Source organism: Ursus americanus, chromosome 21 (genome assembly GCF_024610735.1).
Source record: "Ursus americanus isolate L20-20 chromosome 21, mUrsAme1.1.p, whole genome shotgun sequence".
NCBI classification, from domain to species: Eukaryota; Metazoa; Chordata; class Mammalia; order Carnivora; family Ursidae; genus Ursus; species Ursus americanus.
The window spans coordinates 52,070,822-52,088,426 of NC_142147.1; positions in this window are offsets into that span (position 1 = coordinate 52,070,822).

Consider the following 17,605-nt stretch of genomic DNA (forward strand, 5'->3'; position numbering starts at 1 on the left):
CTCCCTTTTCCTCTGCCTCTACCCTCCTCTCATGCTCGCTCTCTCTCAAATAAATAAATAAAATCTTTTTTTAAAAAAATAAAAAAATGTAAGTATCTCTCACATGCTTGTTTTTTTGTCTGGAACTTTTCCTTATACCTCTTACCTTGCTAACTAGTACTTACCATGTAAGACTCAGCTCAGGTGTCACCTCCTTCAGAAAATATTCCCTGAACAACTGTCAGTACTCCTAGCATATAGTTTTCTGTTCCTTCCTAGCAGATAATTTACTGTTCCCTCCACTTGTCAGTGCTGACCCTAGACAAATGGTCATTCTGGGCATGATGATTTGGCATCACTTCAAAATAAGCTCTTTAAATTTTGTTAAACTTTCATTTAAAGACAGGAGAGACCGAGGCAAGGGTAGAGACAGAAAACTCTTCTCACATCCAGTGACATTCTTCTCGCCTTCGCTACCACCAACCTTTACTTTGGTCACATACTGGGCATTTACACTACTCAGAATTGCTTCCCTTAAAAAAACTCTAATTTTGTAATCCTTTGACCACAATCTCCTTTGTTTTAGAGATTCGCTTCCAAATTATTTACATTAAACCTCTTCTGCCATTCAGAATTCTATGGCATCCAGTTAATTGTCCCATCTCTTTTCTCTTTACCCATCAGCCTCCTCTTCCTCACTTCTTTTACATCTACCATATGTTCTATAGTCTGCCGCTGCAAGCATTTCGAAACTTTGTTTCCTTGCTCTTTTGTCCAGCCATGCATCCACAGTTGAGTACATACAGACTTCTCTCTGGGGTTTTGGCTCCATGCTCATGAAATTCACTTAAATACAATGGCACAATGAAGCAGAGAAGTTGTTCTATGATTCATGACTGCCTGTTCTAACTGTCTCAACAGGAACTGGCAGTATTCTTGTGTTTCTCTAGTTAGCTACCTTTCCTACTTTCTAAAACTACTATTTTAAACCTTCTCAATTATCTTCAAATTTCTGATCTCTTGCTTCACTTCCAGCAATTTCAGCAGATAAAACTTCTATTTTGCAGGAAAAAAATGGAAGCTATCATAGGGAGATCACTTCAACTTCTTGTTTCCAAATTTATAAATCTTGCTGTATCTTTATTATTGTTTTTCTTCTTCCTTTCTGTTGAAGGATTTGTCTCTCCTCCAACTAAATTCTGCCTATGTTATGGATCTCATTTCTTTCCCTCTTTTTGGGAACATTTCCTACCAACTAGCCCCATTATTATTATTATTATTATTATCATCGTCATCGTCATCATCATCATCATCATCATCATCATCATCTTCTCCTTCTCATCCTCCTCCTCCTCCTCTTCCTTCTCTTCCTTCTTCCATTATCTACTTCTTTTTTGGATCCTTTACATCAACACTTAAACACAATCACCCATCATTAAAAAAAATAAATCCCTGGATTTTCTCCCCTCTTTCAACTAATGTCCAATTTTTCTTCATCCCTTTGTAGCCAAACAGTTGGAAAAGTACTGATCTCCATTTCTTATCTCCTATTAATTTCTCAGTCCACTCACCTTTGGTCAATTAAAACCACTTCGGCTAAGCTCCCCAATGACTCCTGTGTCAGATATATTAGTAGCTACTTAAAGTCCTCACTTTATTCTACTTTTCAGCAGATTTCCATATAGTCGATCATACTCTATTTCTAAAAGTACCATCTTATCTTGACTTCTTAACACTAAGTGTTCTGTCCACCTGCACCCCCCCAACTTCTGCTAGCTTCTCTGATCACTTACCAGTTTTCTTAGTTTTTCTTCCTCTTGGATGTGGGTGGTAGGTGTTGAATATCTTCAGCTCTCTGGCCTGGACCTTTTTCCATTTCTTTTTCCCTCTCTTCTCTCCTTCTCTGCTCTCTTTTCTTTTTATACTTCCTACCTTGACGATTCAATCCACTCTCATCATTTAAAATAACATATCATGTTAACAGCTCCTGTCCTAGAATATATATAAAATACTGTACATTATATATCCCAAATATCTCTATGAAAATTTAGACCTCTATATCCAAATGCTACTCAACATTTTCCTTGGGCAGCACAACTCATTATTTCAAGTTGAAATCTTTATTCCCCCTTCTCCAAAGGTGGGGTGTAATACACCTTGGTATATGTTATCCGTATCTACTAGCAGCTGAAGCCTAAGAGTATGGAACGACCTTTGAAATCTCATACTTTTTTAACACTAAGATCCAAATTAATCACAATTTTGGTAGATCCTAGCTTCTAATATATCAATAATCTATCCACTTTATTTCCATTTTAACTATAAGAACCCTATTAAAATCACTGTCATCTTTCATCTATCTGCTACAGTAGCCTCTGATCTGGTTTCCTCAGATCTACAATTGCTGCATACGGTATTTCTCTGGGAGAGAGTGATTTTTCTTTTTAAGATTTTATTTATTTATTTGACAGAGATAGAGACAGCCAGCGAGAGAGGGAACACAAGCAGGGGGAGTGGGAGAGGAAGAAGCAGGCTCATAGCGAAGGAGCCTGATGTGGGGCTCGATCCCAGAACGCCGGGATCACGCCCTGAGCCGAAGGCAGGCGCCCAACCGCTGTGCCACCCAGGCGCCCCGAGAGTGATGTTTTAAAGGCAAATTCACATTGCATCCTTATTTTAACCCTCCTATCTCTTCTTATATATCTTTGTACAGAGTCCAAAATGTTTGCGTTTAAGGCTCTAAAAGAACTGGCCTTGCTTACCTGTCCTGTCTCATTATGTACCACTTTCTCCCTCACTCTGTGCTCTCCAGCAACACTAGCTTGGTTTCACCAACTTAATTGGGCCGAGAACTCTTCCACCACAGGGAATTTGCTCATGCTATTTCCCTTCTCTGAACATATCTTCTGCTTCAGGTCTCAGCTTAAACATTTCTTAATCAGAGGAGATTCCCTAGCACTCTAGACTAGCTTCGTTTGTTTTATATCTTATATGATTGTCCACCTTTCTTGATGGCACTTCTCATAAACACAATAAATTATTTAGTGTTATAATTATTATTATGTTCTCTCTTTCCCATTGACTCTAAACTCCAGAGAGACAGAGATCATGCCTATCTTGGTCATTTATCTTAACGTTGATCTAAAATGGTGCCTAATACAAAGTGCATTGCTCAACTAATATATGTTAGATGAGTTTTTTTTTAAATTTTTTTTATTATATTATGTTAGTCACCATACAGTACATCCCTGGTTTTTGATGTAAAGTTCGATGATTCATTAGTTGCATATAACACCCAGTGCACCATGCGATACGTGCCCTCCTTACTACCCATCACCAGCCTATCCCATTCCCCCACCCCCTCCCCTCTGAAGCCCTCAGTTTATTTCTCAGAGTCCATAGTCTCTCATGCTTCAACCCCCTTTTGATTACCCCCCCTTTCTTTATCCCTTTCTTCCCCTACCTATCTTCCTAGTTCTTATGTTCCATAGATGAGAGAAATCATATGATAATTGTCTTTCTCTGCTTGACTTATTTCACTTAGCATTATCTACTCGAGTGCCATCCATGTTGCAGCAAATGTTGAGAACTCGTTCTTTCTGATAGCTGAGTAATATTCCATTGTATATATGGACCACAACTTCTTAATCCAGTTATCTGTTGAAGGGCATCTCAGTTCCTTCCACGATTTAGCTATTGTGGACAATGCTGCTGTGAACATTGGGGTGCATATGGCCCTTCTCTTCACTACGTCTGTATCTTTGGGGTAAACACCCAATAGTGCAATGGCTGGGTCATAGGGTAGCTCAATTTTTAACTTTTTAAGGGACCTCCACACTGTTTTCCAGAGTGGCTGTACCAACTTGCATTCCCACCAACAATGTAGGAGGGATCCCGTTTCTCCACATCCTCTCCAACAATTGTGGTTTCCTGCCTTGTCAATTTTTGCCATTCTAACTGGCGTAAGGTGATATCTTAGTGTGGTTTTGATTTGAATTTTCCTGATGGCTAATGATTTTGAATATTTTTTCATGTGTCTGTTAGCCATTTGTATGTCATCATTGGAGAAGTGTCTGTTCATATCTTCTGCCCATTTTATGATTTGTTTATTTGTTTCTTGTGTATTGAGTTTGAGAAGTTCTTTGTAGATCTTGGATACCAGTCTTTTATCTGTAGCATCATTTGCAAATATCTTCTCCCATTCCGTGAGCTGCCTCTTAGTTTTTTTGACTGTTTCCTTGGCTGTGCAGAAGCTTTTAATCTTGATAAAGTCCCACAAGTTCATTTTATCTTTTGTTTCTCCTGCCTTTGGAGATGTGCCATGAAAAAGGTTGTTTTGGCCGATGTCGTATAGGTTGCTGCCTATGTTCTCCTCTAGGATTTTGATGGATTCCTGTCTCACATGGAGGTCTTTCATCCATTTGGAGTTTATCTTTGTGTATGGTGTGAGAGAGCGCTCAAGTTTCATTCTTTTGCATGTAGCTGTCCAATTTTCCCAGCACCATTTATTGAAGAGACTGTCTTTTTTCCACCGGATGTCTTTTCCTAATTTATCAAAGAATTAGTTGCCCAAAGAGCCAAGGGTCCATTTCTGGGTTCTCTATTCTGTTCCATTTGTCTATGTGTCTATTTTTGTGCCAGTACCATGCTGTCTTTGTGATCACAGCTTTGTAGTACAGCTCAAAATCCGGCATTGTGATGCCCCTAGCTTTGTTTTTCCTTTTCAACAGTTCCTTGGTGATTCAGGGCCTTTTCTGTTTCCATACAAATTTAAGGACTATTTTTTCCAGTTCTTTGAAAAATGTCATCGGTATTTTGATCTGGATAGCAATAAAAGTGTAGATTGCTCTGGGTAGCATGGATATTTTAACTATGTTAATTCTTCCGACCTATGAGCATGGAATATTTTTCCATCCTTTTGTGTCTTCCTCAATGTCTTTCAAGAGTGATTTATAGTTTCAAGAATATAGCTCCTTTACCTCTCTGGTTAAGTTAATTCCAAGGTAATGTATGATTTTTGGTGCTATTGTAAATGGGATGGATACCCTAATTTCTCTTTCTTCAGTCTCATTATTCGAGTATAGAAATGCACCTGATTTCTGAGCATTGATTTTGTATCCCACCACATTACTCTCTTCCTAATTAATTGGCCTGTTTAAAGAATCAATTTCTTCCTGTATCAGTCTTGGTAGTTTATAGGTTTCCAGGAAGGCCTCCATCTCTTCCAGATTGCTTAATTTATTGGCATAAAGCTGTTGATAAAAGTTTCTAATAATCCTTCCAATTTCATTGGTGTTGGTTGTGACATCTCCTTTTTTTTTCATAATTTTATTAATTTGGGTCCTTTCTCTATTCTTTTGGATAAGTCTTGCCAGTGGTCTGTCAATTTTATTGATTCTCTCAAAGAACCAACTTCTATTTCTGTTGATCTGCTCTACTGTACTCCTGGTTTCTAATTCATTGATTTCTGCTCTAATCTTGGTCAACTGCTTCCTCGTGCATGGATTAGGCCTGTCCCTCTGTTGCTGTTCCAGCTTCTTGAGGTGAGAATATAAAAACTGCATTTTAGATTTTTCTATTCTTTTGAGTGAGGCTTGGATGGCTATGTATTTTCCCCTTAGGACTGCCTTTACAGTATCCCATAGGTTTTGGACCATTGTGTTTTCATTCTCGTTGTTCTCTATAAATTGTTTAAATTGATTTTTAATTTCCTGGTTTATCAAATCATTCCTGAGCAGGATGGTTCTTAGTCTCCAAGTGTTTGAGTTTCTTCCAAATTTTTTCTTGTGGTTGAGTTCCAATTTCAAAGCTTTGTGGTCTGAGAATAGGCAGGGAATAATTTCAGTCTTTTGGTATCGGTTGAGACCTGATTTGTGACCCAGAATATGGTCTATTCTTGAGAATGTTCCATGGGCGTTAGAATAGAATGAGTATTCTTTGGTTCTGGGGTGTAGTGTTCTATATATATCTATGAGGTCCAACTTGTCGAGTATGGCATTCAAAGCCCTTGTTTCTTTGTCAATTTTCTGCATGGGTGCTCTGTCTATTTCCAATAGTGGAGTGTTGAGGTCCTGTACTATTAACGTAATTTTAGCTATATGTCTCTTTATTCTGGTTAAGAGTTGGCTTGTGTATCTTGCTGCTCCCCTGTTGGGGGCATATATATTTATAATTGTCATATCCACTTGTTGGATACATCCTTTAAGAATAATATTGTGCCCTTCTGTGTCTCTAACTATAGTCTTTAGTTTAAAATCCAATCTGTCTGATATGAGAATTGTTACCCCAGCTTTCTTTTAGGTCCATTGGCGTGAAAGATGGTATTCCATCCTTTATTTTCAGTCTGAATGTATCTTTGGGTTCGAAATGAGTCTCTTGTAGACAGCAAATGGATGGGTCATTTCTTTTTATCCAATCTGCAACCCTGTGGCACTTTATGGGAGCATTTAGGCCATTTACATTGAGACTGATTATTGAGAGATATGATTTTAATGATGCCATGTTGCCAGTAAAGTCTTTGTTTCTATAGATTGTGACTTTCTGTTCTGTATCAGTCTTGGGGCCTTTTTACTTTTATAGAACCCCCCTTAATATCTCCTGTAGGGCTGGTTTCGTGGTTACAAAATTGGTCAGTGACTGGCTATTCTGGAAGGTCTTTATTTCTCCATCAATTCTGAATGACAGCCTTGCTGGATAAAGGATCCTTGACTGAATGTTTTTCTCTGAAAGAGCTTTAAAAATGGCCCCCCACCCTTTCTCTCATTCCAGGTCTGTATAGACAGGTCTGACGTAATTCTGATACCTTTGCCTTAGTACATGGAAATTTCTTTGCCCTTGCCGCTTTCAATACTGTATCCTTGGATCTAATATTTGTGAAATGCACTATGGCCTGACGTGGCGTAGGTTTGTCGTGGTTGAGCCTGGGCGGGGTCCTCTCTGCCTCTTGGACACAAATGTTTGTTTCCCTTGCTAGATTAGGGAAGTTTTCAGCTACAATTTGTTCAAATATCTCTTCTAGACCTCTGTTTTTCTCCACCGCCTCGGGGATGCAGATGGTTCTGACATTAGAACGTTTCATTGAGTCAGTAATCTCCCGTAAGCCTACATTCATGAGAATGGATTTTTTTTTTTTTGAGTCCAGACTCTATTTTAGTTTTCTCTTCTACTAACCCATCCTCCAATTCACTGATACATTCTGCCTCATTCACTCTGGCCATCAGAGCCTCTAGTTTTGACTGCATTTGGTTCATAGAATATTTAATTTCTGCCAGATTCGCTCTCATTTCCGCCCTTAGAGATTCTATATTCTCATTAACATTTTCATTAATACTTTTTTCAAGTCTACACATCATCTTGACCATTATTACTCTGAACTCCATTTCTGATAATTTGGTTATATCCATATCCATTAGTTCTGTGGCAGAGGCCACAGACTCATTGTCTTTTCTTTGCTGGGGGGGACTTCTCCTTCTCGTCATTCTGATGAGGAGATTTTGCGGGGTTGTCCAGAGCCCAAATTATTGACCAGGACCTAGGCTGTGCACCCTTGTTTTATAGGGATCTTAGGGATGTGGGCTTCTTGATTTTTCAGCCTGCCTTCAGGGGGAGGGACCTGCTGCGCCGATAGTCAGGCAACCCTGTTTGGGTAGAGTGTCCATGTCCCCTGCGAGGGGGGATGGGGATGGGCACACTGTGAGCCGGTAGTTCCAGGCTTTTGTTCTCTGGTGGCTTTCCCTGGCGGTTTGCTGTGCCTCTTCTGAGAGTCAGAGCAGCAGTAGCCGAATCTCAGCCTCTGTCTCAGAACAGAGGGATCGCGGACCGTTCTCCACTGATGTTCTGGCCACTTTAACTCTGTTTCTGTTGGTGCTGCTCAACCCTGCAGCATCCCGGGATGTGCACCCCACACCTGGCGTCCTAGCCCTCACTTCCAGGGCCAGCACGTCTCTGTTCTTTGTGTTTGTAACACCGCCAGCCGCCAGCCGCCAGCCGCCCTGCGCGCTTTGGAGCTCCCGGTCTTAGTCTGGTTCCAGTGAGCACACCGGAGCTCCGTTTCAGTCTGTTGCGCGCATTCCCCGGCTCACGGTCTCAGTCTGTTCTCTCGCGGGTGCCGGTCCGCGAGTCTGCCCCGTAGATGAATTTTTAATGTTATGGTATGGATTGGGAAATTTATAGAATCATAAAACTCTACAACCAGAAAATACCTTAGTCATCATCTAGCCCATCCTACTTGTCCCATAAATTGAGAATTTGAAGCTTAGAAAGGTTAGATTAGTTGTCCAAAGTAAAAGAAAAAAAATTAGTGACAGAGCCAGGATTCAGTGGCATTCAGGACTTCTAACTCCAAGTTCATTGCTCTGTCCAGTATATCAGAATGCTTCCCTAACATAGCATTTTCAATTTCACCATCGGGCTTTTTCCTTATGAGGAAAACAAAACCATATTCAGTACCAGTGAGCCTGAAAGAGGAAATGAAATTTGATACTCAACAGGAAAATGAGCAGCAGGTTTTCCTTCTATTGTGTTGAATAGTGTGGCCCAGCTATATTATTCCTCTGGTCGCCACACATAGAAACCATGTTAATGAGTATTGCCATTCAAATAATTATCACAATTAGAATTGTATGCTTTTCTTATTTAAATTAAGTTTGTGTGGAATAAGTTATCTGAGGACTTATTTCTGTGTGACCTCAAAATATTTTGGAATACTTCTGCTAACAAGCACATCTCCACACTTACAAAACTTCATCTTCTGTTGTTCTAAATTTACTGTTAAAAAAATGATTAGAATTTTTTAGGAAAAATAAATGGGGATCGAGGGCATTTTTCATTCAGATAGGACAGATATGATGAATTTCTATTCATCATATGAAGGCACAAGGTTAGACTTAGGGAAACAACTACAACTAATAGATAAAAGAGTATGTGAGTCACACAGCCATTCTTACTTTGCTAGTGTCAATATATGAATTATTTGATTAGTTAATGAAAGAAATATGCATTGATTACCATGTCAGACAGTAGGATAAATATGCGAGGAATATGAAGATTAAGATACAGTCCCTTACTAATCAATAAAGATGTACTGAAAGCATTGAGAATGTTAATATGCTTGTGTTTCTAAATATCAGAAATATTCCTCTGTGATCAAGTTATATTTTTATAATCTAATTATAATACATAGGGTATAGACTAAGCTACTGTAAGATTAAAAACTCCAAAGAACCAGTGAATTCACCAAGATGGTAAGTTTTTCTCTCTCTAATGTAGGAATTTGTTCAATCTTGACTAGCAGGGATTTTGCTCTAAGGGATCATTCAGGGACATAATTCCTCCTAGTGTGTTGCTCAACTATCCCCTAGAATGTGGTCCTCGTGGTGAAAAACAGTTCCTTTGCCCATCTTAGTTTTGGTTCTATAAAAGAGGAAAAGGAGAGGAAGTGAAAGGTAAGCAATTCCCTATGCAGTGGATACGACTAGAAGGTTTAACACTTTACTTCTACTAACATCTAGTTGTTCAGAACTTAGTCACCTCTCTCTTACCTTAAGGTAGGTTAGGAAATGCAGTTTCTTGCTGGGAGGTTCTATGCTTGGATAAACTCTGGAGGTTCTATTATCAGTAGACTAGAGCAGAATGAATATTGTACGGGACACTTAGCAGACTCTAGCACAGTTTTCCTTTCTAGCTACCTAGATATCTGTGCATCCTCATCTTTCTTCATAAATACACTCAGACTTTCTGTAAGGGAGCTGTCTAAAATCCTTTCTAGTAGTCCTATCTGTCTAAAATCCTTTCTAATAGTCCTATTTTCAGCAGCTGAAAATCCAGGACCAGAGTGGAAAGTCCTCTCTATTAGATCTGAAAGTGCCTCTTCTGATCTGGTAACCCATCAACTAAAAAAGCTTGTCTTTCCCAATTTCAATACAATGGTAGAGTAGGAAAAGGACATTATATCAGTTGTGGTATCCTGAGAAGGACACATTGCCTATGAAAGTTTCCGGTTAAGAATACATAAATGGAATATGATTCAGCCATAAAAAGAAACAAAATTCTGGGGACACAAGGGTGGCTCAGTTGGTTAAGTGTCTGCCTTCAGCTAAGGTTGTGATCCCAGGGTCCTGGGATGGAGTCCTGCATCAGGCTCCCTGTTCCCTCTTCCTCTGACTCCTCCCCACTGCTCATGCATGGGCGTGCCCTCTCTCTGTCTCTCAAAAAAAAAAATTGAAGAAATAAAAAAAGAAAAATTCTGACATTATACAATAACATGGATGAACATTGAAGACATTATGCTGAGTGAAATAAGCTGAATGTTACAAAGACAAATTTTGACACACAAAAAGGACTAATATCGTATGATTCTACTTACATGAAATACCTAGAATAGTCAAATTCAGAAAGAAAGAAAAAAAGCAAGCAAGCAAGCAGAATTGTGGAGGGGGGAATGAAGAGTTATTGTTTAATCAGTACAGTTTCTATTTGGGAAGGTGAGAAATTCTGGGGGTGGAGGGTTGACGATGCTTGCACAATAATGTGAATGTGCTAATCGCCACTGAGCTGCATACTTAAAAATGGTTAAAATGATAAATCTTCTGTTATATATATTTTAACACAAAAAATTGTTTAATTCAAAAAAGAAAGAAAGAAAAAACACCCTTTGAGAAATGTAAAGAATGGAAAGCTCACAGTGGTTTTCAGACCATGGTGAGTGTTTAATTCTTCCGGGAAAGAATTGTGAAAGCTTCCTGCTGGTGCAATAAGTTTCTTGGTCCACCCTGCTCTGAAGTAGCTCCTCTATTCATTGTTCCTTGTGGCTTTTGTTATGTGTGTCCACTATCCATATCAGAGGGAGCAAGAAAGAGCGTGTTCTACTCTGGGCACCTCCGGGGGACTGAGTATTGTGTTAGAGATTCAACAATCATAGGCTCTGGTACACAGACTTGCGATTTTTTTGGTAACAAATTCCCTCAAAACCTTAGTCAGATTCTTGTCTATTTGCTTCTTTCAGTTCCATGTGGAGTAGCGCTATTCAAAGACCTCTTTTGGACAAATTTCTGCAAAGCTTATATTCACCCATCTTTAATTTATTCTCCTCTCTGCACTGCTCATCTCTCTTCCCCTTAACTTAATATCCCCTTAATGCCATCTGAAACTGAAGTCTTGGAAAGTTGGCTGGGGAGCTGATAATCTTAAACTGATCTTTGCTCCGGGGCTGACTCTGACGAGTGTTATATCATATTCTTCGGGGAACAGAAGCACTTGACTTTTCCAATCCTCTAGGGCCTCAAGTTAATGGCATTTTAATCCATTAAATTGCATTCACAGACAGGCTCTACGTTACTGGAGCTACATTCCCTTCCATCTCTATAACCAAATGGGTCATTTCTGTCTAACTTTATCTCATGTCTCTTACAGCACTTTGCTAGAAATTTCAAGTAGCAGCCAACATACACCAGAAATATGACATTGTTTTCTACCCGATTCTTCAAAGCTATGAGCTTAGTAGCAATGTGGTCTGTTTATAAGTTAGCATATATTTCCAAGCAGCATAACTAGGGGCACCTCTCTTTAACTTGAGCATGGTCCTCTCTACCTGCTATGTAATTTGCTAAACGAATGTCACATATTTTGATTTTTATGATGATGTTATTCCATTTCCAGGAGCCAGTTTCTATAATAATAGAGTATAAGCTAACTTAAAATACAAAATCTGAAATCAAGCAGGATTTTTATTTCTTTGTCTTGTAACAATCAAGAGGTGAGCTCAACGAGGGGTGTAGTTATAACTCACCCACAGAGGTATCCAGATTCTGAATATCTTATTTCTTCATTACCATTCATTGTCTTTACCTTCACGTTCAAAGCATATTTCCAGCCAATGTGAAAGGGTAAAAAAGAAAGCGGAGTGCAAGCAATTTCCTTTGTAATAGGGATGTACATATCCCTTCTGCTCACATGACATTTATAGAAACATAGTCAATGCCTGCTCCTGATTGCAAGAGAAGCTAGGGTATGTAACATTAGCTGGGCAGCTGTGATTCAGCTGAAATTCAGGGTGATTTATTACTAACATGAAGAAGAGGGTAATAGTGGAAGATTCACAGACTCTGCCACTCCAATGAAATCCCACTGATATGGAAACAATTGGGTAGCAAATAATTACATCACAGTGTAATGGCTGAGCGTATGTAAATGTGAACTAAGGAATTTGAAAGATTGGAGGAGGCATGGTGATGCCTTTGGTAGGAATCTGATTCAAAAGGGGCTCCAAATAAAGAATTGATGGAACTTGAAGAAAAGGGAAAGAGGAAGTAAGAATGCAAAACTTTCCTTTTCACCAAAAGATTTGATTGTTGAACATGAACCTGGAACTCTAAGTTGTAAGATCATTCCTTTTTTTTCCAAAACATTTGATCCCAAACAATATTTTTCAAGATCAGCTAGGCGATATATAATCGCATATGTACATACAGACATTTAAGTTGCTATGTTGGTATAAGTGAGTTAATATGTGAGAATGACAATAAAAAAAATACTTTGAAATTTCCAGTCTCAAATTTTGGGAGAGTAGGAAAAAAAGTTTGCCTGAAGTTTAAATTCCATGAAAAAATATTGAGAAGGAGGTAGACAAGGAAAAGTCAATTTCTTTCCTTTTCTTTTATGTTTCTGGACTTATTTTCCATCAGTTCTAACCTTAAACCTTTGCTACACTCTGGGAAATTAGAATAAGATTGGTGAGTGCTGATTTTTCATTTTGAAAATAACCTTAACTGTTATTGCATGCTAGACTCTCATTCATTCATTCATTCATTTATTCATTCATTCAACATTTTTTGAACAATTACTATGTGCCAGACTTTAGGTAATGAAGAAAACTTTTCCATTCTCAAAATGCTCACAGTCTAGTTGAAGGAACAACCTAGAAAACGCATCTCAATATGCAGCTTGAGAACTGCTCGGAGAAAGGTCTGCACACAGTGCACATGGACTCACTTAGAAGAGGTTTCTGATCCAGCTGGGAAGAATCCATTTGGACCATAAGAGGAAAGAACCCTTGTCGTAAGTTTGGAGACTAAGTGAGTACCACTAGGTAGGGTGTATGCAGAAGCAAGAATAGCATGCACATATGGATGAAGATGGGAGAAAGTTTGGGGGAAGTTTGGGGGAAGAGAAATAACTAAAGAAGTACAGAATACCATGTTGGCATAGAAAAGGAAAAATCAGTGTGTAATTATTATTGTAAAAGGAACTGGGAAATCCATTCTCTTCCTGGCATTCATTTCTTTAACTCAAAATAATTACTGAGCACTTACTCACATTCTAAGTCCTATATTTGGCCCTGGGAAATAAGAATGAACAAAAACAGACATGCACTTCCCTTTGGGGAGTTCACATTTTATGACAGATTATGAATCAAGTAAGCTCATGAATGAATATATAAATACAGGCTTTCAGGTTGTGCAAAGGCTCAGTGGTATTGAGGGGTGTTGGTGAACTCAAAGGGCTGAGAGAAGGGTTTCAGCTTCCTCTCAATAACTGGAAGTGATGATGGATGGTCTCCAAAGCTTTTTCCTATTCTGATGTTTTTATGACTCTGGCACACTTATTACTTAGCATAGATTCTAATAGTTATGACTAAGATTTTTATGGTATGTTCAAAAAGTGACGTGAGATCTTATTTCCTCAATATTTCAAAGCTGTTTGAGGATGTAACCAGAAATATGGAAGCAGGTGTTAAGGATATCTTTTGGCCCCCTGGGACACTTGTATTTAAAACTTTAAGAACAATAAAATACACAAACATCCAGGAATTATTCTGTTAATGGCTGTATTTAGGAAATGCCGTACAATAAAAAAGACAAATAATATCATAAGCAATAGATTAGACAGTCTTTTGAGAAAGTATGCCATCTTGGGAATACAAAAGCTCACTGGTAAATCCCTATACACTTCAGAGGACTGGGGAGTCACCAACCATAGCTTCATTTGGAGTCTGAAGTATTAGCTCAGAACTCATGGAAGTTCTGAGATATCAACATGGTGTGGAGGAGGGAACAGGGGTATTGGCTTCTGTGAATCTACTACTTTCTGCCTTGATGATTGTGATGTTATGATTTATGATAAGAAATATATATTTCGTCTTTGTTCTCATTTCTAGCACAGAGCTTCTTGTGATGTTATGATTTATGATAAGAAATATGTATTTCATCTTTGTTCTCATTTCTAGCACAGAGCTTCTAAAATCCTTGGAATTTAAAATCCTTGGGACGAGAGAGATAAAGGTGTCTTTTGTTACATTAACAAGGTGACTTTTGGAAAGTACCTAAGGATGAGGGCTGGTTGCCTGAGGAACCAACCATGTGATTGGAAGGTTGGAACTTTCCCTCCCAAACCCCCTTGCCCCCCAGTCCCACCCCTAGGAGTAGGGGAGAGGGGCTGGAGGTTGAATGGATCACCAATGGCCAATCATGGTGATTGGGTTAATCAATCATGCATATGTAATGAGGCCTGCATAAAAATTCAAAAGGACAGAGTCCAGAGTTTCTGGATTGGTGAACATGTGGGGTTGCTAGAAAAGTGGTGTACCTGGAGAGGGCATGAGAGCCCTGCACCCTTTCTCCACACCTTGCCCTATGCATCTCTTCCATCTGGCTATTCCTGAGTTATATCATTTTATAATAAACTGGTGATCTAGTAAGTAAAATGTTTCTCTGAGTTCTGTGAGCCGCTCTAGCTAATTAGTTGAAACTGAGGAGGTGGATTGTGGGAGCTTCTGATTCATAGCCAGTCGATCAGAAGCACAGGTAACAACCTGGGGGTGAGACTGCCATCTGAAGTAGGGGACAGAGTGGGGCAGTCTTGTAGAACTGAGTCCGTAACCTGTGGAATCTGACACTCTTCTGGATAGATAGTGTCAGAATTTAATTGAATTGCAGGACATGCAGCTGGTGTTTGGAAAATTTTTTGTCGGTGTGGGGAAACTCCCCTCCTTCCCACTCTCCACACACACATTGGATTTGGGTCCAGAAACCTGAAAGAGTGACCTTGGGCAAGTTAGTTACTGTTCATGTGCCTCAATTCCTTCATGCATAAAATGAGGGTGAAGATAAGAATGTCTCTACCCATCTTATAGATGAGATTTGAGGCTCAAATAATGAAAAATAATGAGGAGAGAGAGGAGGGGGGGAGGGAGAGAAAGAACATAATGAGTTTCTATGGAAGCTGAAGGTATTCAAAATTTCTTGCAATTATTATTTCTTTTTGGTAGAAAAGAATTTTCTTTAATGAAATGGCAGTGTATGGTATTTTTGTTTATTTTTCATTTTAGAAGTTGTCCTCCTTTACAGCAAAATTTAGATAGTCTGTGTTGGTTTCATTTATTTTTTTCTATTTGAATTGTTGTTGGTCTGTGAAATCCAGAAGTTTGGAAAAGTGTTGTATATAGGGCAATTCCAAACAAAAATTTATTACCATTCAGTTTTATTCAATGAAGCCATGTCCCTGAGACCCTTGGCAAGGAAGAGCCCCTCAGGAAACTAGTGAGAAATTCACAAGTCTAGGGACAAGTTCCAGAGAGTGACTCATCGTCATTTCTACACAAAAACAAGTGTAGACCATCATCTGATTCAGTTATTTTGGAATGTCCACCCTGTACTCATACAGCTAGGTCAGTTCTTTGAGAAATACTGAAGAAGCTGGAGAGGTTCTTTTATATATATATATATATATATATATATATATATATATATATATATATATATATATTTTTTTTTTTTTTTTAAAATAAAGCTTACAATGTGGTTTGCTTTCTCTTTAATGTCAGTTACTCATACCTCCAGGATTCTCTGTCCTCTCAGCAATTAATACCCCATCCCAGGACAGTTTTCCTACTTCCCTCTTTTCTGTTCAGAAGAAAAACACACAGGCTCTTTTCATCTTGAGTTTAACACTTATCATTCCTGATAATCAGATATGGGGAAAAGAAAAATAGTAAATCCAATCAAGTCACAAAGGTGTATGGTTCCTGACTTCTTGATTTCTTGCTAACCAAGAGTTTCAGCTTTTCTTTCTTTTTTTAGATTTATTTATTTATTTATTTGTCAGAGAGAGAGAGAGGGAGAGAGCACAGCAGGGGGAGTGGCAGACAGAGGGAGAGAGAGAAGCAAGCTCTCTGCTGAGCAAGGAGCCAGATGTGGGACTTGATCCTAGGACCCCGGGATCATGACCCAAGCCGGCATTTTGGACTAATGGTCTGATTTCAGACTTCTGGCTCTCAGAACTGCAGGAAAGAAATTTCTATTGTTTTAAGCCACCAAATTTGTGATAACCTGTTACTGCAGCCCAAGGAAATTAATTTAGGTGCTCACTAGTCTCAATTGCATATTTATTTGAGAGAGAGAGAGATTGGGAGAGAGAGCATGAGCAGGGAGAGGGAGAAGCAGGCTCCCCCCCCCCCCCCCCGCCAGCAGGGAGCCCAACACCAGCTGGGTCCCAGGACCCTGGGATCAAGACCTGAGCCGAAGGTAGAAGCTTAAACGGACTGAGCCACCCAGGTGCCCCATTCCTGGTATATTTTCATCTTTGTCTTAAGTCACGGAATAAAAACTGAGTAAAACAGGATCCTTGTCTTTGAGGTTGATGAGGGGAGTTACACACACACACATACAATGAAATTAATATGTGGAAAATGCAGCAATGATCATGTGCACAGAGTATTATGAACATACTGAAGAGTGTACGGACTACAGGATGCGTCTGTATGAGCACTCAGGAGAGGGGAGCTAGAAAAAGCTTCATGGCAAAAGCGTGCCTCTGAACTGACACATAAAGGAGGGAGTAATAAAGCAGGCCAAAGGGGTAAACTTTGATCAATTTTTTCCCCATGGATTTCATATTCTGAAGGATGCTGTCTACCTTAGACAGTGTTTATTAAGTAACAACAGATCAAAAACATCTCTAACTGCCAAACAGGTTATAATCAGCATAGGGTGGTCACTACTATCTTCCTATTATTTAAGCCAAGAGCAAAGTTATTAGTTGTCATTTGATTTTTCTCCCTGTAAAGTCCTTTTCTCGGCAAAAATGTAATTTGTTTCTTTCATTATGATTTTTGGAATACTGATATAGCGACAGAACTCTCTCCTCATTCTTTTCAAGGACAGGCTTTCCTGTCGGTAAAGGCAGTAACTCCTTGCACTAACCCATCTGGTCTAGAGAAAATGATATTTGAAAAGAACCTCATTAATGAGAGTTTCTGCATAGCAGGGCCATAGCTCTGTCTGCGGAGGGTAGGAGGATAATTCACAGTATTGTTTCCTTGTAAGGCAACATACACAATCGGATCCTGGACCCCTTTACAGAACTCCTACAAGATAATAGGGATCAGGGTAATAATCAACATTTGTATAGCATTCTATCATTCTACAAAAGGATTTCACAAAAGTATCTGATTATGGGTTGTTAGAATTGAAAGCAAATCCTGTTTTGCCATCTCAAGCAAGTTTCTCTTCTTTTTTGATTTTTTTAGTCTTTATTGTAATGTTCTTGTTCTTCCAGATAACATTTTCCAGCTTTATTGAGATATAATTGACATATAACACTGTGTAGCTTAAAGCGTTGAATATGTTGATTT